Consider the following 25,095-nt stretch of genomic DNA (forward strand, 5'->3'; position numbering starts at 1 on the left):
TTTATATTTGTGTGTTAAGGGCTGGACTGTGTGTACCTGGGATAGAGGGCGCAGTTTTGGTTATTCCTAGTTAAGAAAGCAATAAGGGTATCTTGGGACAGGACAGTCTATTATTGGCCCAAAGCACTGTATATGCCAACTTCCAAAGTTCAGCTAACAGCTTTAATGGAGTAGGGATGGGGGTGGAAGAGCAATATCCCACTGTACTTTACGAGCTTGCTTTGATGCTTCACAGAGCATACTTTGTTGCAGAACTTTTTGATACTTGTTAAAATTTCCAAAAAAAATTGGCACATATTAAGAAACACATTCACTGCATTTATTCCCTACCTTCAAAAACTGTCCAAAGTGCTGTTTTTTTAAAGTTGCCTTTCTCTGCTCTGTTTCCAATTTAAATAACCCATGGTTGTTTTTTGAGAGTGGGGGGGATAACCTGGCATTTAGTGGAGGGTAGCAGAGGAATGATAGGCTGATGGGGCAAAGGGTGCCTCATAAAATGGAGTTGATGGGAGGGTGCTCTTTTCTGGCTTGTGTTGCATCCGCCTCAACATACCCTGGATTTCATTAAGCTTGTATGCTTACCCAGTAATATGATCTTAAAGAGCTTTCACTGTTGCTTTTAAAATTTGGACAAAGAAGGACTAGAAGAGGCAATGCAGTTTTAAAATGAAAATTCACCTTTCCGCCTCAACTCTGTTCATAAAAGCACACATAGTACAGTTAGCAGCCCATATGCATGGAGTCTGCATCCATAGATTCAATCATCCACACCTTGAAAAAATAAAATAAAAATCCAAAAAGCTAGCCTTGATTTTGCCATTTTATATAAGAGACACCATTTAACTTTGCCATTGTATATAATGGGACTTAGGCATCCATAGATTTCGGCATCCACAAGGGGACTTGGATTCAACACCAGAGATACCAAGAGCCCACTGTATCCCATTCAGTCTCACAGCTCTTTGCCATCTTGCTTCTCCTTTTTCTTTTAAAACTTTGATCCTTTTCATTTTACCGTATAGTTTGTCGTAAAATCATAGAACTGAAGGAAAGGAGGCCTGGGGCCTATTAAGAGGCAAAATATAGACAGGAGAAGAAGTGAGGCACACATTTTCCCTCATTTCCATTCCACACCCATCTATGCATCACGCCCATTCTTGAATTAAGAAGCTGAGCTGACCGTAAGACCTTCCTTGACCTTTTGCCAAAGCCAACAAGAATTGAGCTGCCAAGGAACTATAGCTGTAAAGTTATTACTTAGTCACTGAGAGTATGGGGGGGGGGGGGGGGTAAGTAAATGGGTGGCGTTGAAGAGACTCTATAAACTCATGTGTAAGTCTAGAAATTTTAGTCAAAGATTTTACCCCAAAATCCTGAGTCGACTTATCCATGGGTCAATGTGAATACGGTGACTTAACTCTTATCAAAAATGGAACTAATCTCTTAGTAGAGTTGCAAAAGGAGTATAGTCCATTGCCTCAATGATAAAATGGTAGCAGTAGCAGTTTTTTGATATCACCCCTCAAACGAATATTGAGGGAGTAGGTTCTTTTGTTAGGTTCTCCTGGGATAACTAAGTTAACTCCTTTCACCACTCTGCTCAGAGAAGGGGATGGTTCCTGACTACTATACTTTAACGCTATTATTCTATTGTTCTTTGCATCATGCCATGGGTGGTAATGGTGTGGAAATCTAGCAAAGAAAAAAGGCTGCCTGAGACAAGCGGTTTGCAGTGCCACCAGGGCTTAACACTCACCTGTTGTCCCCACACCTCTGGTCACTAGAGCTTTCCCCAAACCTCAGAGAAAAATGTCAGTTGAGTGCCACCACAATTGCCTTTTGGATAACAGTTTCTCCACTCAAAGCATGCCCACCATACCATTCCCTGACCACCCAAAATCACAGCAAAAGTATAATTGAACTTTTGCACAATAAGTCTTAGCACAACATAAATGGGAAACGGAGATCATTAAAGGATATTTTTCATTTTAAAAATAATAGGGTTTTTTTAAAAAAAAAAACCTTTTAAGGGACAACCACTGAAGAGCAATAATGACATGCGAGAAAGCCACAACTTAAGCCGTTGCTATCTTGCTGCAATTCCACTTTACCTGCCTCCTGCAATGAGATTCTACAGCCCCTTCTATGTTGCCATATAATCCACATTATCTGCTTTGAACTGGATTATATGAGTCTACGCTGTCATATAACCCAGTTCAAAGTAGATAATCTGGATTTTATATGGCAGTATAGAAGGGGCCTATGTCTCTGTTGTTCAGGTCTTGTGAGAATTGCTGTAGTCAATCTGAAGCATCATGAACTGTTGTTGCTTGTCCAGTCCCAGCCTAGCAGTGAAGTCTGAATTGTTCTATGGATATTGTTATATACACCAGCGATTCTGGATTCTGACATCTCACTAGTGTTGCTAAATATAAACTGAAATGATTGATTTTAGTTAATTGAGCCATGCAATTCTCTGTAAAAATAACATTTTGTCTACTTTAATGAATTACATGATGTATGCATATATCTTAATTGGAAGGCAATCAGAGGCCTTCCAAGAATGGGACCTCTAAGCCTTGGACCCCTGTATTGTGATCTCTAGGGTATCGAAGTCTGAGCTAGCTATCACCAAGGGCATGCCTCCCAAGTCCTCATCCTCCAGTAAATCTAGTCAATGCAAAGGTAGATATAACAGAAAAGCAAAGGCATACTAAACACAAGGCCGTAAGTCTGGATCTTTAAGGCATTCTTAGTTAACTGATAGTGCCCAGAAATGGGTCGGTGTCCAGGGACTATATAACACAGTGGAGGGAATCATGTGGCCATCTAGCTATAGGACTGCAATTTTTTGTGTTGGCCAAGGTTGCTTGGACTTGCAATCTAGCAACATCTGGAGCACGTCATAATTCCAAATCCTGATATAAGAGGACTAGGGGTGAGAAAAGTGGTATATAAACGCTGTAAATAAGTAAATAATAGAATTTCTAGGAGAAAGTAGTCTAGTAGATATTAGAAAATCTGATTTTTTTTGGACTACAATTTATGAAATTTACCACCCAGCACCATCACCAATCCAAAAATAATTTTCCAAACTCTGTTCTGTATCTTAAAAGCAGTTGCTCATAATTGTGAAACATCCCTATCCAACCTACGCATCCTGCTTGGCTGATTTCTGCTGTGCCCAATTGCTTTTGATCACTTGCATCAAAGTTTTGGGTTTGTTTGTCTGCAAATACCTGCTCCTTGCTTCCTGAAAATAGAAGATCAGCCTAGATCAGATGAAAGATTTATTTATTCCATGACTCTATTCATAAAGTGGCCAATCCCAGATATTTGTGGTTGTGGGAGACCTATGAGCTGGTTATAAGCACACTGGCACCTTCTTGCTCATGTTCCCCAGCAACTTGCCAGACCTGGGCTTTGGTGCAGAAGGATGGCAATCTGGGGGAGTGGGACAAACAGTTAGGAATTGGCTTTTAATATAGCTTCTTCTTCACAAATGGCCATTGCCAGCAGAGACATGTAATGCAGTATATGTATGCAAAGACTGGAACAGCGACTCGACTGATGAGATTGTTTTATGGCTTTAATAACTGTTTTGATATTTGGTGATGTACTGTGTTTTAATATGATTTATGTCTAATGTATGGGTTTACTATTGTAGCTGTAAGGCATTGAATTTTTGCCATCATCTATGTGTAAACCACTTTGAGTCACCCAGGGATGAGAAAAGCGGTATATAAATACTGTAAATAAATAATAAATAATAATAGAAGAAACAAAACATTCAACTACATAAAAGCAAGCTATAATAATGTCATCACAATGGAAAGAGACAGTGGTATAGAATCAGAGGCATTTTAAAGCTGCTTTCCTATTATTCTCTGTTCACAGTGAACAAGTCTAAACAACAAAGATTTTACATCATCAATTGAAAACAATACAGCAAGTGCTTAGACTCAAGGCGAGCTATGACTGAGTGCCTCCTCCTTCCATGCCCTTGATGTTCTGATTTGACTCAGAGATTATACCTTCAGGGCATCATTCCCAGCAGAGTTCAAAGACCATGAGAAAACACACTAGAGGACTTCCTTCTCCACATAGGTAGGACTGAAGCAAGTCATGATTAAATAGATCTTAACAGGAGATTCCTTAAGCAGGTGGGCATCCTGCTGTGTGAAACTACCCATGGAAAGAATTTGTTGTTTTCATTTTTGCACCTCTTTTGTACATTTATATGCCTCTTGTTTATTCTGATCATTGTGGCTATGTTGATGTTGCAAATTGCCATCATGTGGGCTTCAACTTAGAGCAGCCCTCTACGGATGACAGACCTCCAACAGACCCTATAATTTACAGCCCTGTTAAAATCCTGTAAACTCATAAACTCAGGGCTGTAGTCTATTCACCTGTAATGCAATTTCCCTCTTTTTGCATGGTCTTCCACTTTACTAATCACTGTTTTCTTTTCCAATGAGCCATGCTCCAAGGAAATTCTATAGACAACGTCTGGCAGACCTAGAGTTTGCTTTTTTGGTTTGATTGGTTTTTTATCCATTTTTTATCCAGCTGGCAGTAATGTAAGCAGATTTGAACATGTGGGGTTGTTGTGAATGCAGTTGTGCTTCAAAGTAGACAGGCCAGCATGTAAATGGGCATTGCATGTGTCAGTCATGCACCATCACCATTGATCTTATTTTGTATGGGGATGCATAAGTGAGGCAGCATGGTAGAGTGGTTAGACTACGACTCTGGAGAGCTTGGTTTGAATTCCTGCCTAGCTATAGAAACCCTGAAAAAGTAACACTCTCTTAGCATTGGAGGAAGTCATAGGTAAACTACCTCTGAACAAATCTTGCCAAGAAACCTTGGGGTCACAAAAAGTTGGAAATGACTTGAAGGTGCACAAGAATGACAATGTGAAACATAGTTCTGCTGGCAGACATTTGTACTATGTTGAAGCAATGTAGGAACTCAGCGATAGTTTGCCAGTGACAAACACCAGAAGGGCAGTGAAAGTATCACAGATTTGAGCCTGAACTTTAAAGGAACTTATCATGCCACGGTTTGAACATTGGACTATCACTCTGGAGGCTATCGTTCGAATTCCAACACGGCCATGGAACTCACTGGATGATGTTTGGCAGGTCACAGTTTTCCAGCTTCAGGGGATGCAAAAGAAGGGCCCTTTTGAACAAATGTTGCCAAGAAAGAAACAACAGGGTTGCCTTAATGTTGCTATAAGTTTCAAATGACTTGGAAGCATACAAGAAATTCAAAGTGTTCAATCCAATCTCCTTACCAATGGGATCAGCACATTTAATAGCTTATTTCAAGTTCAGACTAAAAACTGAAAAGGATTCACCATGCCACTAATGTGGGAGCTACCAGTCACAGCTGATAGAAAGAGATACACAAATGAACCTCAGTTTGACTGCTGGATATAATGGGAAACCCAATACTTCTAGTCGCATCCTTTGCAATAGTGATGCATTTAGACAGGGAAAAGTTTGTATGACACAGACTTAGCATTACCACAAGGCAGCATGACTGTGCAACATGTGTGGCTGAAATCCAGCATTTTCTTAAACCCCATCAATCTTGAAAGGAAGATGTCATTCAGTGGTATTACATTTCAAAGCCACCACTCTGGCTTTAAAATAATTACACATTGTGTTTGCTGAGAAATAGATGCAAGGGTTGTGCCACCCCTGATGACTGATATGAAATGCTTATGCCTCCAAAAAGAAAACTTGGGAAGTGCCTGAACATGCTCTTCCCTCGCAGAGGGAGGAGGGACAGGAAAAGCTCATTGTAGTTTTACCAGGCAGTGGAGAGTCTGGAAATGTTTAGAGAGTCCAATGGGTAGCATTTTGCAGATGTTCACTCAAAAGCATGGAGAAATTACTTCTTCAGACTGCAAGTCTAAAATTCCCTCCAGATGGTATGTCAGGCTGGCTGGAGCATTTGAAAAATTGTAGTCCAAAAAAAGTAACTTTTCAATGATATGAATGGGAGATTGCAGCAAGAGTTCCTGCCTTTCTCATATCCCTAGTTTACATGCAGCAATCAGGATACATGCAAAGTGGGCAATACCCAGAGGCTCCTAAAGAAACATGGACTACCTCTGCCTATGTCAGTCTAAGCATGCTTCCAAATAGAGGTTATTGAAAATTACAGTGCTATGATTCCATTTTAACTATCATGGCAACAACCTATAGAATACTGGAGTTTGTCATTTGGTGAGCCACTATAAAAGCTTTCTGACAGAGAATTCAATGTACTCTTCTTGAAACTGGAAAACCCAAGATTTCATGGGATGTCACCATGGCAGGTAAAGTACATAGATTGACAGCACTATCATTATACTGGCCATATGCCAGCATTGTGTAGCTATTCCATTTTTTCCTTTAACCAGTTTTCTCTGGCAAGAACAGATGAATGAAACAATGGGAAAACATAGGAGGGCTGCCAAATGAAAACAATGACATGTGTGGACTTTGCATAAAGTTCCACCCATCAGTGAGCACAGCCCACATGGGAAAGACTGATCTAGAAGCATCCTAGCTGCCTGGTCTTGGAAGTGAGCCTGTCTTGGTTGCTCTCATAAATGATCTATGACAAGAGACAGACAGGGCAGTGCAATCTTATTGATTCTACCGGACCTCTCAGAAATTGTCAATGCCAACACCCATGGTATACTTTTGGATTATTGTCTTGTGCCACAGTTGAGGACAGAAGAGTCTTATGTCTCTTTTCCATTCTGAAAGATGAGTTCCAGAAAAGACAACAACTGTGGATGGTGTGAAGACTAATTTCCCACCAATGTACCTCCAACATTAGCCCTGAAATGGAAACTATCAACAACTGCCAGTTTCCATTTTTGGTCATTTTGGGCCTTTGATGGCAGGTTTCCATATTAAGGTGATGTGTTTCTAGTTTTTGCCTATTCCTGGACTAGCATTTTACAGATCTGGTGCATTTAGGCCCTTTTTGAAGCAGCTGTGGGATTTTGAAGAGTCTGACAGGTCTCTGAAGGTTATAAAATGCACCCGAGCCCCTGAAATGTAGCTATAAGATCACATTTGCTATAGAGCAGTGTGCTACTTAACCTTATGCATTTGTTACAGAAACCAGAAGCATTTGTCCAGAGGTGAAAACCAGGATATATGTGGCCCAGCAACACCAGTGTGTGGCAAGAGGGGGAACGGTTATTAATGAGGAAGAGCACACAAACCAAGAGAGGATGTAATAGTTGCTTTTCCCTGAGCCTACTGGAAATTGAATCCCCTCCTCTCCTCATGCCTAAGTTAACTGAGTGCAATCTACTTGTTTGTGTTTTGAACTCAATTTTCAGCCACTGAAGTAAGCTGAGGACAAAGGGGAGAAGTTGGGAAGAGAGAATAACTGGGATATTTTCAAAGCAACTGAAAAAGTGAGGTGATGGGGTTAATCAGGACTGTCCCTGCCAAATCAGGACTGTTGGATGGTATGTTTGCCTTTTAATTGGGTATCATTTCATCCTATCTCCCACCCCCATCCCCAAGGACATCCCGGTTTAAATCAACTTTTGGCTTGTCCTGAACCTTACAAACAACTTATTATAAAATTGAATTTGGTGTTCATTTTCAGAACTGAACTGTCTCTGTTTAACTTCATCTGATCCCTCTTTATTTTTATGATATTTATTTACATATTTATTTTATTTCATTTCATTAATGTGCCATTTTTCTCCCAGGATGAGACTCAACATGGCTTACGGCAATGTAGGGACAAACAGCCATGGTATAAATAACGTTTTGGTATGAAAACTATACAATTTCTTCTCACTACTCGATTCTGGGGTTGTTGTTTTTAGCAAAGTCCTTTCCCCCCTCTATTTCTTCCAATTTCTTTACTGCCAACTGTAACTCCAGGATGATGACAGGGCAGACAAGTCAAAAGACATTTTGTTGATTTAAGGGTGACCAGAAAGTCCTTTTATCAAGATGGAAAATGTTGACACCTTCAGCCATCGAACAGGCAAAGGAAAGAAAGGTCTGCAACCAAGGCCCTTGCAGAAATCTGAGGCTCTTATAAACAAACACTCGGTGTGTTAGAGGGGGTAAGACATTTTAATGGCATGATCTTTTGGAGGTTCAGGTTGCAATGCTGTTTACCTCACTTACCTGGAACAAATCCCAGTAATCACAATGGGTTTCCCTTCAAAGTTGGGCACAGACAGGATTGCACTGGTAGATGAGGAAATGATTTGGAATGCAATCTAAACTAGGCAAAATAACTGCAATTAAAGGGTGAAACATCTGGGTGCGTGAATGGACCTGCTGTCCTTCTCCAAACTTTTAAATCCAGCATTTACTATGAATCTCCATAGTGGCTGTTGTGCATGGTTGTGTGAAACTGAGCGAGCTCAGGTCTGCAGCTTACATCATAGGTAGCATTTAAAAACACACAAAAGAGAAGGAGAAGATGAGAAAGAAAAGGGGGGGGGGGGGAGAGAGACTGCCATGGACCATTTCACACTACACAAAGATAGCACTATGATTGGGCTTTTAACTGCTGTGGCTTCATCCTGAAATCCTGGGTTTTGTAGTTTGTAGCACCAGAGTTCTATAAAGTCTAAATGTTCTCTCTAAATGCTAATTCCAAAGGGTCTATGAGATGTTACCATGGAAGTTAAAATTGAATCATAGCACTGCAACTGTGCGTCATGTAAGGATCCCGGGACATTCCATCAGGTAACCGAGTCTAAAGAACAGCTCTGATTGGAACCCATCATCAGCACCACCATGTGATGCTCTTATGCATTATTCTTTTTCTCTTGCATAATCAAAGGCACAATGTTTCATAGGAACACAGATAAAGTGATATAGTTATAGACTGTGGGCATATATCCTTCAAGTGAATCCCTTTAGTTCTCAACTTATTGAAGACAGCAGAAGAGCCCACTATGTACAGCCAGGAGGATGGTCTCCCCGAACTCACAAAAGCCCACTCTCCACAGCCCCAATGAAGCTGCTTTGTGTAGTTCAAACTGATTAGAATGACAGAGGAAAAGCACACAATGATGACAAAGAAGAAAGCAAAGATCTCCTAGACTTCTTGTACAATAAATAAGTAAGCCAAAATTTCTGCTTCTGTCCTGCTCCCAGCAACTGATTACTTCTTGATCTTGTCACTTCTATTCATCCATTTCTGATCTACTGTCCTATACAAGGCTTGTCTTTTGGGGCCTTGCTAGCCCCACAGCCTTACCTGTAGCAGTCAAATGATGTTCCCTAGCAGCCAGATGAGCAGCAATCTCCTTCTCCATCCACCTCAGCCTGCATCTCAGAGCAAATGGGTGTCTCTCCCTCTTTCTCCCTCCCTTCCTAGTTGCCTGAGCAGGAACAGAGGAAGGAAGGGTGAAAGGGGAGGGGGGAGAGCAAGAGAGGGAGGGGAGCACAGAGCTGAAACTTTAATAGCACAGAGCCCCTTTTGTTTCCCAGCATATGGTATATTTCATACATACTGAAGACATTAGCCACCTATATTTTGAAAGAGTTCACTTCAAAAGTATAAATACAGCCTGTGCCCAGCTCTCTGAAAACACACTCTGGGAAGGGCTGGGAACTTGGGAGTGCTGTGAAATCCAAACTGGGAGGAGGGAGGACAGTCCAAAGATGTTTTGAAAGCCAAAATAAATGTTTCTTTTCTTTCTTTCAACTTTTTTCCAGTGCAGAAAATGTGTGGCCTTATGTACAAACCTTTGCAGTGTTATTCATTGCTCATCTGGCCAACGTTTCAGTCCCAAACACTTTCTCACACCAAAGAAATACATGGGCAATAGATTCTTGCGTGACATTGTCCTGAGAGGTGATATGTGCCCCATATATTTGCTGCTCCCCACTTCATTAAGTCTACTTCCTGGAATTGACCCTGCTCCAGTCCTAATAAATGGGATGGCAGGAGAGGGGAGGCGTCAAATAATTTTGGAGCCCACAAGCTCTAGACCACTTGAGGCATGAGGCAGTGGCAAAGATAAGAGACCTACACATCTGGCAATGGTTTGTGAATAGCTAAATATTTACCTTGCAAAGCTTATTCCATCCCCTTCTCTGGCCAAAAGTACCATTTTGAAAGAGCCCAGGCTAGAGCCATAATTTCTCCTAGACTCAATTTATTTTTTAAAATGTTATTTATTTCATGTCAAAAGCATTGCATAAGCAAATAAGTATAAAACTGTTAAAATAAGGGATCACAAGCAGCTACATAGTTTTAGACCAAAAATGGGCAGCAACAACCATATTGTCTGTAGCTTGAAACAGTTCTTCCTCTGTGCATGAGGCAGGACATTGTGGGCAAGCATACAGATGCTGAGTTGTTTGTTTTGCTCCACAGTTGGACAAAGTGGAGGTTTCTTCTAGGTAGTGCTGTTTATCCAGGTTGTCTTTTGATCTGCCAACTCCACTCCTGAGTCTGTTCAGGGACTTCCAAGTTGACCTTTCTTGGTTGGCCCCTAGAGGAAGACCCTTGTGAGGGGGCCATCCCTTTGGGTGTGTCTGATTTTGCTGCCCACAGGAATATTCTTGCTGTTGCTCGAGGAACATTCAGAGGAGTGGTGGTTCTCATGAAACTTTTCCTTAATTTGAGTCTACTGGAAGGAGGCTGATAGCCATACAGTGGGTGGCTTTCACATTTCCGTGTAACAATGTTGTAAGCTGGGTATATGTGCAGATCTGATGGAAGACATAATTACTTGAATGTTAAGGGCCAGCCTAAAATAAGCTTAGCAAACATTGAAAGACAACATTCTAATATTTAAATAGGATTTCCCCTAGGATCAAGCAATAGATCCCAATCACACAGAAACGACTGCGTCTGAGATCCTGCTTTAGGAGATGTCCGTGTTTTTTGTAGCTGTGTCTCTTGATGAGCTCACTAAGCATTTCATTGAATGCATTCCAGATTGTCAATATCAACACTGTATTACAGGTGGCATCTGAATGAGATGAATTAAAAACAAGACAAGAGTAACTGAGAGTTTCAAAAATGACCAGGAAGCATGTATATCTCTCTATATCCAGTGCTGGAGATACATATATGCATACATGGGAGAAGTAGATTACTCACCACTTCACCCCTTGTTCATTATACAAAGACTGTCTGTCTCTCTCACACACAAACTCTCATGCCACATATACCGATGGAGCTCCTTGCTTTTCCTGCCCAGAGGTACTACATTGTCCTGCAGAGCTGAGGTGAGATGTGATATTAATGTTTAAATATTTGAAAGGATGGCGAAAGGAAGAGGGATCAGACTTTATTTCTTCTGCCCTGGAGACTAGACCTGGAGCAATGGGTAAAAAAAGAGAGATTCCACCTGAACATTAAGAAGAACATCCGGACCGTGAGAATTGTTCAACAGTGGAACTCTCTGCCTTGAAGTGTGGTGGAACCTCCTTCCTTGGAGGCTTTTAAACAGAGGCTAGGTGCCATCTGGTGGTAGTGCTTTGATTATGCTTTTCCTGCATGGCAGGACATTGGACTGGATAGCCCTTATGGTCTCTTCCAACTCTATGACTTTATGATCCTATGATTCTTAAACAAGGCTTCTGCTGTCTAGAGTAAGCAAATGAGTTGTCACTCTAGCTCACCAAGCCTTTGCTGCTTTCAGATGGGAACACAAGGCTGAGCTGAAACCACAAGTTCACTGTGGTACTGATTTGAGTTTTTCCCATATGTTAAATGCAATTTGAGATCTTCCCTGCCTACACCCAGTATAACAAAATGCATTCAGTTTTTTTTTTTACAAAAAAAGAGAGATATCTCAAAATGAAGAGGACAAGGAAGTAAATAACCAATGACGCAAATGCTTTTGGGGTAGGGAAACAAAGCGAAAAGACAAACAAAACAGAGATGGTGAGGGATTGTGGCATAGTTTCTTTTCTATTCTTTTTTTTTAAAGTGGGGAAATAAATGAAAACAAATAGTGCCTTTGGAAATATAAACTAAGCAGGAGAATGTCTGTTGATGTTTTGTGCCTAACTGACTTTTGCCACCCCTAAGGCAATGCTATCACATGATTTTCCAGGCAAGATTTGTTCCAAGGAGATTTGCGTTTACTTCCCTCTGCATCTGAGAGAGTGTGATCGGCCCAAGTTCTCCTGGAGTCCTGGTCCAATACTTAACCATCAGACAACTTTGGCTCTTCACTCAGTTTCTCTGCCAAGAACATGGCATCTGCAAAATGGATAGGGAACATCCCACTATAGAAGATGCCAACCATAAAGAAACTTGTTGATCTGTTTGCAGGTTCACATGAAAGCTGTGTCAGCAAGCAAGCAATTTCTGTTTGATTCCCATGTGGTCACAAATCTAGATATCATTTCTGGGCCCTATGAAAGCTTTGGAGTCGAATGCTGTGCTCCAAAGTCTATTGGGGTAAAATGGATGTAACTGCCATTGTCTTTAACCATTCAAGCTGATTCATATGTATTCTCCAATAGTCATGTGATCTTCTGGGCAATGCTTTCTTTTATGAAGTCAAGTTAAGTGACTTCTAGAGTTATAATGTGCTGTCTTTGATCTTTCCTCAAATAAATACCATATTTTTGAAAGCATCTTGTGACCATTCTGATCTTCATTACGGGGGCCCTTTGTTCATCACATTGACTTATGCTGGGAACAAAGATGGACATGAAGAAATACCATGATTATTCTAATGTCTTATATGTATTTGGGGGAAAGAGCATGTTGTCTACTAATTATGAGGATCCATAAATCTGTCACACAACTGAGGTCTGCATGCCATATATGAGGGAGCACAGGTTGCATGGCAAATGGACTCATTGTCCAGTGTTAATTCAGTCTCATGCTCCTACTGAAAATGTAAAATACTGCCAAATTTAAAGGTGAGGGATAGCTTTTTATGGCTCTTTAGAGCTTGTAAAGAAAGCTGCAGTGTTTTAGCTATTGATAGTGGTGGAAAAGGGAGAGGAAGGGGGTGTACTAAAGGGATACTGAGCAAATTTATTGCAGATGTGAGTAAGTTAATATTACAAGGCTGCTAGCCTTAAGGCACAAATCATGGAGCAGCATCCACAATGGCTGAAATCAGACAAAGGAGGCTTTATACATGATGACCCAGACGTTGAGTCTCATTTGCCCTCTTCCTCCTCATCTTGCCCAGTTGTTCTGTCATTTGCCTATCAGGCTATTCATAAGAGAATGCTAAATGAATATATTCAACCTTCATCGTGTATCTGTGATACAGAAGCTCTCCATCACAAGGCTGAAGGGCCTGTGGCTCTCCAGGGTTGATGTAGCTTCTGAGCACACTTCAAAGACTTATGGCTCTAAACAGCTCCACATAGAAGCCTACTGGAATCCTAAAATCTTCAGAGGAAAGCCTTCTCTTTGTGCTGCCAGAACCACAAGTTTGCTTGGTGAGGGACAAGAGAGACCCTTCTCAGTGGCTGCTCCCACCCTCTGGAATGCCCTCCTCTCCTTTCACTAGCATTTTGGTTTAAATAAGCTTTTAATGTATGAGGAGGGTTGTGGGGAAGTTTTTTAAAAACTTTTGTTTGTTGTTAAGAATGTTTTAATACTGTTTTATGTGGTTTCACTGTTTCAGACTGTATTGTAACTATTTAAATTGATTGTTTTGTTATGCTTGACTTTCCCAAGACTCTTTGTTCCTTCAGCTTGATATTGTATGGAGTGGTCAGCCCTTTAAAGAGAGGGTGCCTTCAAAGGGATAGGTCCTCTGACAGCCCTGCTTCATAAGAGACTGTTGCCTTATAGGAGGAAGCACTGCAGGGCAATAGCAGAAGACAAGCTCATAGAAAAGCCAAGTGAGGGCCGGTCTCCTTATTTCAACTGGCTATAGACTTTTTTCATAACAAGTGAAAAACCATTTTTTCCAATTTCTAGCCATTTATTCCAATTTCTACCATTCTTTTTGTAATGAATTGTGTAATTGAGTCAACCAAAAGCAGTATCGCCATAGCTGTGAAGCAGTGATCTGTTTCTCAGTTGTATAATATTTTGTACAAAGTTTGTTCTATGAGTATATCCACATGACAGAATTATAGCAGTTATCTGCCATGACTCAGTTCTGTGGGATCCTGGGATTTGTAGGTTTGTGAGATATTTACCTTTCACTGCTAGAGAGTTCAGTTGTTACAACAAAAAAATCCCAGGATTCTATAGGATAGAACAATGGCAGTTAAAGTGATAGCAAACTGCATTAATTCTGCAGTGTGTATAGTTTCAGCATCATTTTTAGCAGCTTTAGTTGGTAGCTATTTTTCTTCTTCCCTGAGATGAAGAAAGATCGCCCTCACTAGTCTCTAGCTGAAATAGAAATGGAACACAATAAGCATTCTGGACTCATGAATACTCAAAGACAGAGGCATTGTTACCTGCAGTGCACACATTCATTTATTTTTCCTAAGAAAAAAGTGGTTTCTAATTGACTTTTGTTGAACAAGTGCCCTTCCTTGCTTCCTCCTATGCTTTCCCAGGTGCTTTGTATGTAGCTTGGGGCCCAAGGGATCTGGTCTGGAAATTTTACAGCTCCCCCTGGGCTTCTCTCTCCCCAGCCCTGGCAAAAGGAAGGTGCACAGCCGAGTCCTTAACTTGGCCTATCTCCATATTATGTTGGCATTGAACAATTGGGATGATGGTGATGATAGTAACAACAACAACAACAACAACCATAATATAAAGGACTTACTTACTTAGGCGATCCCTCATTGTCTGAGTATGATAATCTTCCAGGGTGGCTCCGTAGGTGACTATGAAGCCCTATTCTTGATCTGCATCATCTCCCGCAGTGAGGACATTGATTTCCAGGTGGAAGGTGGTCTTGGTCGGGGTTGGCTTGTTGTGCCTTCCTCTTGGCATGTTTCTCTCTTTCACCCTCCATTCATGCCTCTTCAAATTCTGCAGGACTGCTGACATCCAGCTGGAGCGCCCACAGACCAGGGCTTCCCAGTTCTTAGTGTCTATGCTAGAGTTTTTAAGGTTGGTTTTGAGCCCGTCTTTAAATCTCTTTTCCTGCCCCCCCCCCCAACATTCCGTTTTCCATTCTTGAGTTCAGAGTAGAGCAACTGCTTTGGGAGATGGTGGTCAGGCATCCGGACAACGTGGCCAGTCCAGAGGAGTTGATGGTGGAGGACCATCCCCCCTTGATGGACTGTCACCTTGTCGTGGTGAGGGAGCTTGCGTGTTCCGATGAACCTGTGGGCACAACGACTGGAGACATGCACTCCCAGGAGTGGCCGAGTGGCAGGTTCCAGACCAATGTAAAGGAACCACAATGTTGGTTGATTGATAGTGAAATAAGGGAGGGTTAGGAGGATGAGCAGAAATATGATTATAGGACTATGGAGAAGTTGAGACAATTGCAATACTGAAGAGTGGTACAATAATATCTAAGTAGCTCAATGCTCTATGTATCCACTACCTATGCTAACACAACTGTAACTGAAGAGTTATCACTAGTGTGATGAAATCCAAAGTGAAACAGTCCACACAGTTCCAAATCTATTCGTGCCCTTGGGAGGGCAAGGTGTCAGACCTGCCTAGTGTTGCCAGCCCATTTAGTCTAGTGAAATTAAAGAAAAAATTGGAAACTGTATTACAATATTTCAAATACATGCCTGATGTTATTTCAAGAGAAGGGCAGAAAGTGAGTGAATGAAGTATCTCTCTGACTTATCTGTGATGTCAAAAAGATCTGTAGGCAGAAGCCATGGTGCTTTTAAAAGAAGTGATGCCTGTCAAAGAAACAGCAAAGGTTTTGCAAGAAATGGGAACTGACAAGAGCTCTCTATTATGTATTTTTGATCATTGTCCTGAGGCAGTCCTTTGAACCCTACTGATATCAGTTGTCAAAGAGACCTTTGGCTCTGTGTCTGCCAACATGAAAAGCATTTAGTCAAATTAAATCAAACAATTCCCAGACTCTTTTTTATAATAAACCTGAGCACTATACAAACCAGAATGCCAACATGAGATTTTTTTTTTAAAAGACCTGAAACTAAAGTATATGGCTTACCTTCACACCCCAGTTTATACAGCAAATATTTTTCACAATTTTGTTGTGAACAACAAGCATGTGATAAACACCCTGCAGAATAACTACAGCTGTAGAACTGATTACTGAAACTATTGAGTAAAAATCCGTTGCTTTTGTTGCATAGGACCTCCGCCATCAGAGAACCTTAGTCCTAAATCCAGATGCTTATTCCAACTAGAGTAACTCTGCTTCAACAAGAGGATGTATATAAGTATCAACTTGACATTCAGTGGTTGATTCTATAGGTCTGCTCAACCATATAACCTGGCTAAGCCATATAACCACACAGCCATATACCCTAGAATATCAAGGCAGAAAATCTCACAATTTCTGCTTTGAACTGGGTTATCTGAGTCCACACTGTCATATTTTCCAGTTCAAAGCAGAAAATGTGGGATTTTATTCCGCTGTGTGGAAGGGGTACAAGCCGCCTTTCTTCAACCCCTTCAGTAGGAACATCTCTGAAGTTTACTTCTTCTTGTATTGCTTTCTTACACTGAGTAAACTCTAAAACACTTGTATGTGCCTTCAAGTCACCTGTCAACTTAAACAAACCCATACATTTCAAGAGAGTCTCAATTAGTTCGTGGAGTTCCTTCAGATGAACATTGATTCAGATGTTTAAGGTATGGAGTCCATGCTCAAAATCAAAAAAGGTTATTATACAACATCATCATCATCTTCAAATACAGTGATCAAGACTCAAAATAGGCAATAGTAAAATATCTTTCCCTTCTCTTTTGTTCTGTTCCAATTTGGGAAGTAAAGCTGGAGCAGCCATTCAAAGGATGAATTTCCATTGACCAAGTTAATGCAACGTTCAAGGTGTACATTTTACTGTTTTTAGTATTGTTCATTGCTTTGAGTCTCTTTTTAGAAAGAAAAATTGAGTGATGATGATGATGATGATGATGATGATGATGATTAGAATCCTAGAGATGGAAGAGACCTCATGGACGATCCAGTCCAACCCCTTGCCAAGAAGCAGGAAAATCACATACAAACATTGGATGGCCCAACAGATGGCCACCCAGCCTCTTTTCAAAAGCCTCCAAAGAAGGAGTCTCCATCACACTCGAGAGCAGAGAGTTTCACTGATGAACAGCTCTCATAGTTAGGAAGTTCTTCATAATGTTCAGGTGAAATCTCCTTTCCTGTAGTTTGAAGTCATTTCTCCAATGCAGGGCAGCAGAAAACAATCTTTCCCCCTCCTCCGTTGGACTTCCCCTCACATACTTATACATGGCGATCTCAGGCTTGTCTTCTGCAGGCTAAACATGCCCAGCTCTTTAAGCAGCTCTTCATAGGGCTTGTTCTCCTTTAAACTCCTTTAAATTGTGGTGTCGTCCAGAACTGAACACAGTATTCCAGGTGTAGTCATTTCCTGGGTCATTAGTAGTGATTTCTAGTGGGGGGGAAATGCTATTCCTATTGAATGCTATTGTTAATCTGATTATATATATATTTTTAAAAAAGAATCTACCTAATTGGAAGATTTCTTCACATTTGGTATAAAAACAACATAAAGTTTAGAACATTGAAATGCCAGAAGAAGCTACAGGGATACATTTCTTCTTTTGAATTTTTTAAAACCTCAATTCTTTATTTCCCAAAAATGAAGAGAATTTCTAACTTTGTTAACGTCTTAAAATAAACAAGCTTTGTAAAAGGTTTTCTGTGCTTTGGATAAAATTGAATGACTTTTGTGAACTATTGAACCAAACAGACTGTCTCTACCCAGCCAACCTTTCCTTACGGAGAACATCTTCTCCTTTTAGGGACATTTCTCTCAGTTCTTTGTTGCAAACACTGTATGTGGTTGCTCTTCCCATCCAGCTTGAAACCTCTGGCTTTCTCCTGGGTGTTTTAGAAGCGGAAATGTGTATTTAATTTCAGAGTAGCTCTCCACTGTGGCTGGTGTTTGACAGTACAGTTCCCAGCTGGCAATACCATCAACATCTGCATACACAGCACCAGCAGGATGAGCCAGGAGAGATTGCCTGGAAAATGAAGAACTTTTCTGCTAAGAAAGAGTTTTGCAAAATGAGCAAAAGGGAACTCAATGCTGGATTGTTTATTTACTATATGTTTTATCCGATGTTAATTTGCCATCAACTCATATTAATCCTACAAATGAGAGACTTTCAATATCCACTTGCTGAGGTCTTGCAAACTCATGGTCATGGTTTCCTTAACTGAATCTATCCACCTGCAAAATGGTATTTCTACTTTACCCAGCATGATCATCTTTACTCTGGTGCCACAATGGGTTAAATCCTTGTGCTGGCAGGATTGAAGACTGACAGGTTGGAGGTTTGAATGCAGGAAGAGTGTGGATGAGCTCCCTCTTTTAACTCCAGCTCCCCATGCATGGACCTGAGAGAAGCCTCCCACAAGGATGATAAAAACATCAAAACATCCGGGCGTCCCCTGGGCAACATCCTTGCAGACAGCCAATTCTCTCACACCAGAAGTCACTTGCAGTTTTTCAAGTCGTTCCTGACACACACAAAAACTCTTTACCAGTGAGAGTCACTTCAGCACATGATATGTCCAAAGTGTGACAGTCTCAATTTTGTCATCTTCATTTCTCTTGAGGGTTTAGGCTTCTAAGGGCCATTCATTTGTCTTTTTAGCAGTCCACAGTACCCATAAAACCCTTCTCCAGCACTTCATTTCAAATGTATTGATATTCTACCTCTCTGTTTTCTTTACTGTCCAACTTTCAAAACCATATATGGGAATTTAAAATATTATGGGCAGCTATGAGTGTTTAGTTGTGTATTATTTTTATTCATACAGTAGAGTCCCACTTATCCAGCATAAATGGGCCGAAAGAACATTGGATAAGCAACACTGTTGGATAATTAGGAGAGATTAAGGAAATGTTTATTAAATGTCAATGTATGTTATGATTTTACAAATTAAACACCAAAGCATCATGTTTTACAACAAATCAACAGAAAAAGCAGTTTAATACACAGTAATGTTATGTAGTAAGTACTGTATTTACAAATTTGGCACTGAAACATCGCAATGTATTGAAACAGCTGTGGATCCTTGCAGGAGGAAGACTGTGTTGGATAGTACAGAACAATGGATGAGCTAAGGTTGGATAAGTGAGACTCTACTGTATCTGTGTGCCCCCCGCCCCATATATGTCTCTCCTCCTTTTCCCTTTCTCCTCATAACAGTCCCATGAAGTCTGGGGGTAGGATGGGGTGGCAAAGTCTCCTAATGACTTTCATGATTAGGACATGATCTTCCAGTTTCCTACCCAGCATTCTAGATGTTCATCCACACTCTCTTTGAATCTACACTGTAGAATTAATGCAATTTGACACCACTTTAACTGCCATGGCTAAATGCTATAGAATTCTGGGATTTGTAATTTGGTGAGGCACCAACACTCTTTTGCAGAGAAGTTTAAGGACCTTGTAAAACTACAGCTCCTGTGATTCCATAGCATGGAGCCACGGTGTCAAACTGCATTACTTCTACAATGCAGATATACCCAATGTTGTGAATTAATAAAAAAGATTTTACTTTAGATTGTAAAAGAGAAGTGCATCATTTTAAGAAGAAGCTGCTCCTAGCATAGTAAGCATACACGTAGCTGTGAAAACCACAATGGCCATTGAGGATATGCAATGTTTATACATATAATTATGTCCCTATACAGATTGCTTCTTTTGTCTCTGTATGTCTGAATCTTCTCATGACTGTTAACAGCTTTCCAACTGTGGCAAATAACATTTCTGATAGTCTCCAAATGTGCTGAGTACTAATGATTTGTGCTCAGACACTTGGCTTCTGGTTCCAATGTGGTTTACAAATCAGAAAGAGCTGGGTGGTCTCTTAGTCAAACTCTAGTCATACATATTGCACTGTGATCATGTAATTTTGGGAGGACTGGTTGCCTTTGATTATGACTGAAAGCTTTGAACTTTAAAGCTCAGACATTGCTTCAGGCCTGGAATGAAGCGGATTGACACGGTGGAGGTGGGGAGTGCCTCTCATTGTAATAATTGAATGTTTTACAAGATAGAACTAAGAAACAGCAGCAGCATAGAACTATTTCTTACAAGAAAATGTGGAACTTAAGATGACAGCAATTTTTAGAGCTGTCTAACGTACTCCATTTAAAGGGATCACATCTGCTGGAATTACCAACTATTTCTGAGATGTAGCCTGAAGGCACATGCCTAGTAATCTTCCTCAAACTAAGTAAGTATGGGTTCGATCAATGTTTGGATGAGAAACCACCCGGCAGGCTAATGCATGCTAGAAAGATGGCATGCAATGGCAATATACGATCTCATCAAATGGGTAAATTTACCCTTCATACGGCATTTTGACCACAGAGCCAACCGAATCCCATCAAACGATGTACATCTACTTCCGATGTGTTGGAAATGACAACCTTCTTCAAACATTATCTAGTAATGTTTATCTATAATCCTGTTGCATACTGTTTCCTGTAGGTATGTTCTGGTGTGCACCTTCCTTTAATCGATGGTTTCTGAGAAGTTAGAAAAGGGGCTGCAGACCACATGATCTCTCTCTCTCCTTTTTGAAAATCTGACGTGTTGATAGCTGTTTTGTTATAAGAGAAATGTTCTGGCCGGGTAGCACAGAGAATTATCTCAAACATATTTGAAACTGGACTGATAAGTTTTGTACCTGTGTATGCTGAACACATGAAGGTTGTGAGTAAACCAAATGTGATATTTTTTATTAAAGTCTACTTCATTTTTGTCTCTTGAGTGCATGATATAAAACAAGTTGTTTTAAGGGAAAGTATATATTAGTGAGCACTGAAAAAATGGTTCTAAAGCTCTGCTGTTTTTATGCACTGGCAAAATCTCTGTTTTCCTAAAAGATCAGAGATAACCGGTTATTCAGTCTAACAACTGAAACCATTGCCTTGCACAATTATATCTGGTTGTATATCACAAGAGAAGATTATACTTTAAAGGGATTTTGGCTCTTCTCTGAAAGGTCATGCTTTTCTAAAAGTTAGGATCTCCAAAAGATGTTTTTCCAAAAGGTTATAAATGTCATTTTCCAAAATGGTGGGTCTCCATCCCCCCACTGTGGTGAAATTGTCGTGAGAGGTAGCAACAAGAAAACAGGAGGCTTCCCGTGTTTTCATTGAGAAGAATGAGGCAAGCGCAGTGGGAAGTCAGATGGCGATGCTTTCTATGTAGGAAAAGTAAGGAGTGATGCAGGACGCAGGCTGATGGGTTTCCCACACTACCCACCAGATTCACCACATTGCATGGTAAATCTTTTCCCCCCACCCGGCTATGAAGGAACTGTCAGTCATTTAAACCAATTGTTTAACATTTACTTATCATTCTGAGACAAATTGAGAGCCATACAAACACCATCCCCAAATATTATAAATCACCTCATATTTAATCATAAACATGCAGTTCTTTTGTCTGGTATCATTTAGATCTGCTGTGATAATAAGTCTTTTCTGGTCCCGAAATAATACATAGTTTTCCTTCTTCTGAATTATACTTTTTAAAGGTATGATAGCACATTTATTCCAACTGTGAAGTAGGATCATAGATGGAAATAAAGGCATTATGATACTGGCAGTTTTATTTTTTGATCCTTTTCCTCATGAATCTTAGCCTAAAATTCATCTTTTTTTCAGAGCTGCAGCACATTGGATTAACATTTTGTATATATTCCTAATAATATTTCCCTGGATAGTTCACTACTAATACTGTACAAAGTACAACAGTCTGAGTGTGAAGTCAGGATCTTTCTTGCCCCAGTGCATGTCAAAACTCTTAATAATATTGAGATTATGGAGGTAGCTTGAGGTGATCAAACTGCATGTCATTTTAATGCTCATCTGAAATGCAGTCAGTATTAGTACATTTTGGTTTTACCGTCTTGAATAATTGTGAAAGGTTTTTTTTACCCCCTAAATATTTCAGTTCATCTACATGAAAAGTAGTGTACCCATTCAGATCACTATTCTGCTATTCTACATTTCAGATGTGAATACAGAAATGTAATCCTGGTTTTAAGGATAAATAGCATGTAAGGCAATATCAGATATTGTGCTATTTGTTATTGTGGGGTGCCTTAGGTTTTTTCCAACCTATGGCAACCCTAAGGCAACCTATTATAAGGTTTTATTGGCATAATTTGTGCAGAAGAGATTTGTCATTGCCTCCCTCTCAAGCTATACAATATGAATGGTTACAATCAATTATGCACCACCACTTAGCCCATCATCATCATACATATAAGAAAAGTGAAAATATGTATATGTGTGAGTGGCTGGGTTGTCCAGTTACATGGACAGGTTCCCCCTTCCACAAATCGCTATAATTTCCACTACTCAGAAGACACCAATGGCCCTCCCTCCAATGACATTGCAGGTTATCAAGAGTACCATAAACATGTACAAGACCGCTGACAATGTCCTCCATAAATGCCATACTCCCACCCCTCCAGCCAAGTGAAGGCTTTCATACAATTTTCTGTTTTTCTGTTTTTCCTCCACCACAGGCATCCCAGTGTTTCTTAATGTGTCCATTGGCATGGAATGTGTATGATCCCACCCACTGCCTCTCCCATAACCCCTTCCTATTCTTTTCTATGGGACACAGCAGACAGAGAAATTGATCAGCAACCGAAGATAGAGAGGTTGGGGAGAATTCACCATGATTTTTAGGAGTTGTAGGTCCTGTGATGTATAGTTCACCTGCAATCTAAGAGCACTCTAAACTCCACTAACGATGGATGTGGAACTAACTTGGCACACAGAACCCCATGACCAACAAAACATACTGGAGGTCTTTGGGGGGATTTATAGGAGTTGTAGTTATATCCAGAGCACACTATTAACCCTAACAATGATGTATCTGAACAAACTTGGCATGCATACCAAATATGCCCAAATTTGAATGCTGGTGGGTTTTGAGGGGGATTGGCCTGGACATTTTGGAGTTGTAGGTACTGGGATTTATAGGTCACCTGCAATCAATGAGCACTCTAAACTCCCCCAAAGATGGAATTGGACCAAACTTGGCACACAGAGCCCCATGACCAGCAAAAAAATACTGGAGGTCTTTGGGGAAAATTCACCTTGATTGGGGGAGTTGTAATTCACTACATCCAGAGAGCACTGTGAACCCAAACACCAATGGATCTGGACCAAACTAGGCACACATACCTGATATGTTGAAATTTGATTACTGGGGGGATTTGATGTCTTAAGCATTGAATTTTGCTATTGTGAACCTCTCTGAGTCACCCGAGAGCTGAGAAGAGTGGTATACAAATGTAGTAAATAAATAAATAAATTTGGAGGGACCTGACCTTCCTTTCTGGGAGAAACTGTGACCTCCACCAACCTTGGTACACAGAACCCCCATGACTAATTCAACCTCCTGGAGGGGTTTGAGGGGATTGACTCACCATAGTGGGAGTTGGAGTTAACCCTACAGCCAGAATGCACACTGAACCCCACTGATGGTGCACCTAGAGCAAACTTGCCCAATACAACAAACTTTAAGTACTGATGGAGTTTCTCTGGGTTAATCCAGCATGATTGCTGGTATTCGTAAACAGAGTGCATTGAAATCTGCATGTCTGCATTTGGGCCTTTTCTGTACTGTAAAAATGACAGAATAGAAGTGGAGGCTTAACTATTGATTTACATTACAGAAAGGCAGAGACTGCTCTATTAAGGAGGTAAAACTTTCCAGCCATAAGTACACTTGGCAATGGATCCAATTGTCTAGGAAAGCTGTCAGCAGGATTTCCTCCTCCGAAGCTCTAAAAGGTAAGTGCTGACGGACATGGGTTTAATTACAGTGAAGACTGCCTTGGTGCACTAGAGTGGACGAGATGCTTTCCCAAAGCTGCTTGTGATTTTTCTCCATGCTACCTTTAGCCTGGCCTTACACATCCTTGGCGTTGGCTGCCTCTGTGGAAGTCTGCAGAAAAAGTCTGGCAGGAAAAGTCAGGCGGCCAAGTTTGTCATGGGAATGGTGAGGCTCTGGGCAGAATGTGAGGAAATGATGGGGCGTGGGCCTGTTGATCAGCTGGTTGGGGAAACAAGGGGCAGGGGGGATTTCCACCTCACTCCACCACCACCACCAACATGCAGCCTTTGGCCTGTGAAGTTGTGTAATGTATTTCTTATCTCTCTGACCATTTTATGTTTGTATTAAAGCAAAACAGTCTGCAAGGGAAGCAAAATCTTGATAAAAGATCCTTTTGGCATTGTGGAGAATGTGAAATGCCTCTAATCAGACAGCTGCCTCATCACATCAGGAGTCACATATTTCTCAAGTGAGCCATTTCTGTCTGACATAGAAATATAAAATAGTAAAGTATTAACTTGGCCTTGCAGCTGGACAATAGCAGGCAGACTTCTTAGTCTTGGGTGATCGGTGATTTCTGTCACTTATATCTGCTTTCCAGATGCATTTTGATTACAGATCCCACAATCCCCAACTAATGCCTTGTAGATTATGGATGGTAGGAGCTGTAGTATTGGTTTGGGGAAAGCTGAAGTCAATGTTAATGAATGCAACAGTTCTCTCTACTCAGAACGTACATTCAGGGTGAAGTGTCCTGTTGCTCTTGTTTTTACCACACAGTCTGCAGTTTTTCAAGAGTTGGTATGATATAGTGATAGAAGTTGTTGCCCTGTTCCCTTTCCTTCTTAATTGGTATGAAGGGTACATCTAAACAGTAGGATGAATGCAGTTTGACTCCACTTTAACTGCTCTGGGTGAATGTTATGGAATAGGTAAAGGTAGATGTTTCCCCTGACATTAAGTCCAGTCGTGTCTGACTCGGGGGGGGGGGGGGGGGTTGATGCTCATCTCCATTTCTAAGCTGAAGAGGCAGTGTTGTTTGCAGACACCTCCAAGGTGATGTGGGCATGACTGCATGTAGTGCTGTTACCTTCCCACTGGAGCGGTACCTGTTGATCTACTCACATTTGCATGTTTTCAAACTCACCCTGCTCTCCGGATTTGGAC

The 25,095-nt window shown here is 40.8% G+C and overlaps 1 protein-coding gene, 1 long non-coding RNA gene and 1 pseudogene across 2 annotated transcripts in view; 2 read left to right on the top strand and 1 right to left on the bottom strand.

Annotated features, from left to right (window-relative positions):
• Nucleotides 1-9,375, bottom strand: part of SYNPO (synaptopodin) — a 97,742-nt gene extending 88,367 nt beyond the window's left edge. Inside the window, exon 1 of the mRNA XM_060765453.2 lies at nucleotides 9,259-9,375. The gene's annotated coding sequence lies outside the window, so the exon portion shown is untranslated. The remainder of the gene's footprint in view (nucleotides 1-9,258) is intronic.
• Nucleotides 9,376-15,686: 6,311 nt separating this feature from the next.
• LOC132765587 (transcription termination factor 2, mitochondrial-like) lies at nucleotides 15,687-16,218 on the top strand (annotated as a pseudogene).
• A 3,772-nt stretch (nucleotides 16,219-19,990) lies between these two features.
• The window catches only part of LOC137096395 (uncharacterized), a 36,437-nt gene continuing 31,332 nt past the window's right edge, over nucleotides 19,991-25,095 (top strand). The window contains exons 1-2 of the long non-coding RNA XR_010909432.1: nucleotides 19,991-20,296; nucleotides 23,768-23,885. This is a non-coding gene — a long non-coding RNA (uncharacterized lncRNA). The remainder of the gene's footprint in view (nucleotides 20,297-23,767; nucleotides 23,886-25,095) is intronic.

This window comes from Anolis sagrei, chromosome 2 (assembly GCF_037176765.1).
Source record: "Anolis sagrei isolate rAnoSag1 chromosome 2, rAnoSag1.mat, whole genome shotgun sequence".
Taxonomy (NCBI): domain Eukaryota; kingdom Metazoa; phylum Chordata; class Lepidosauria; order Squamata; family Dactyloidae; genus Anolis; species Anolis sagrei.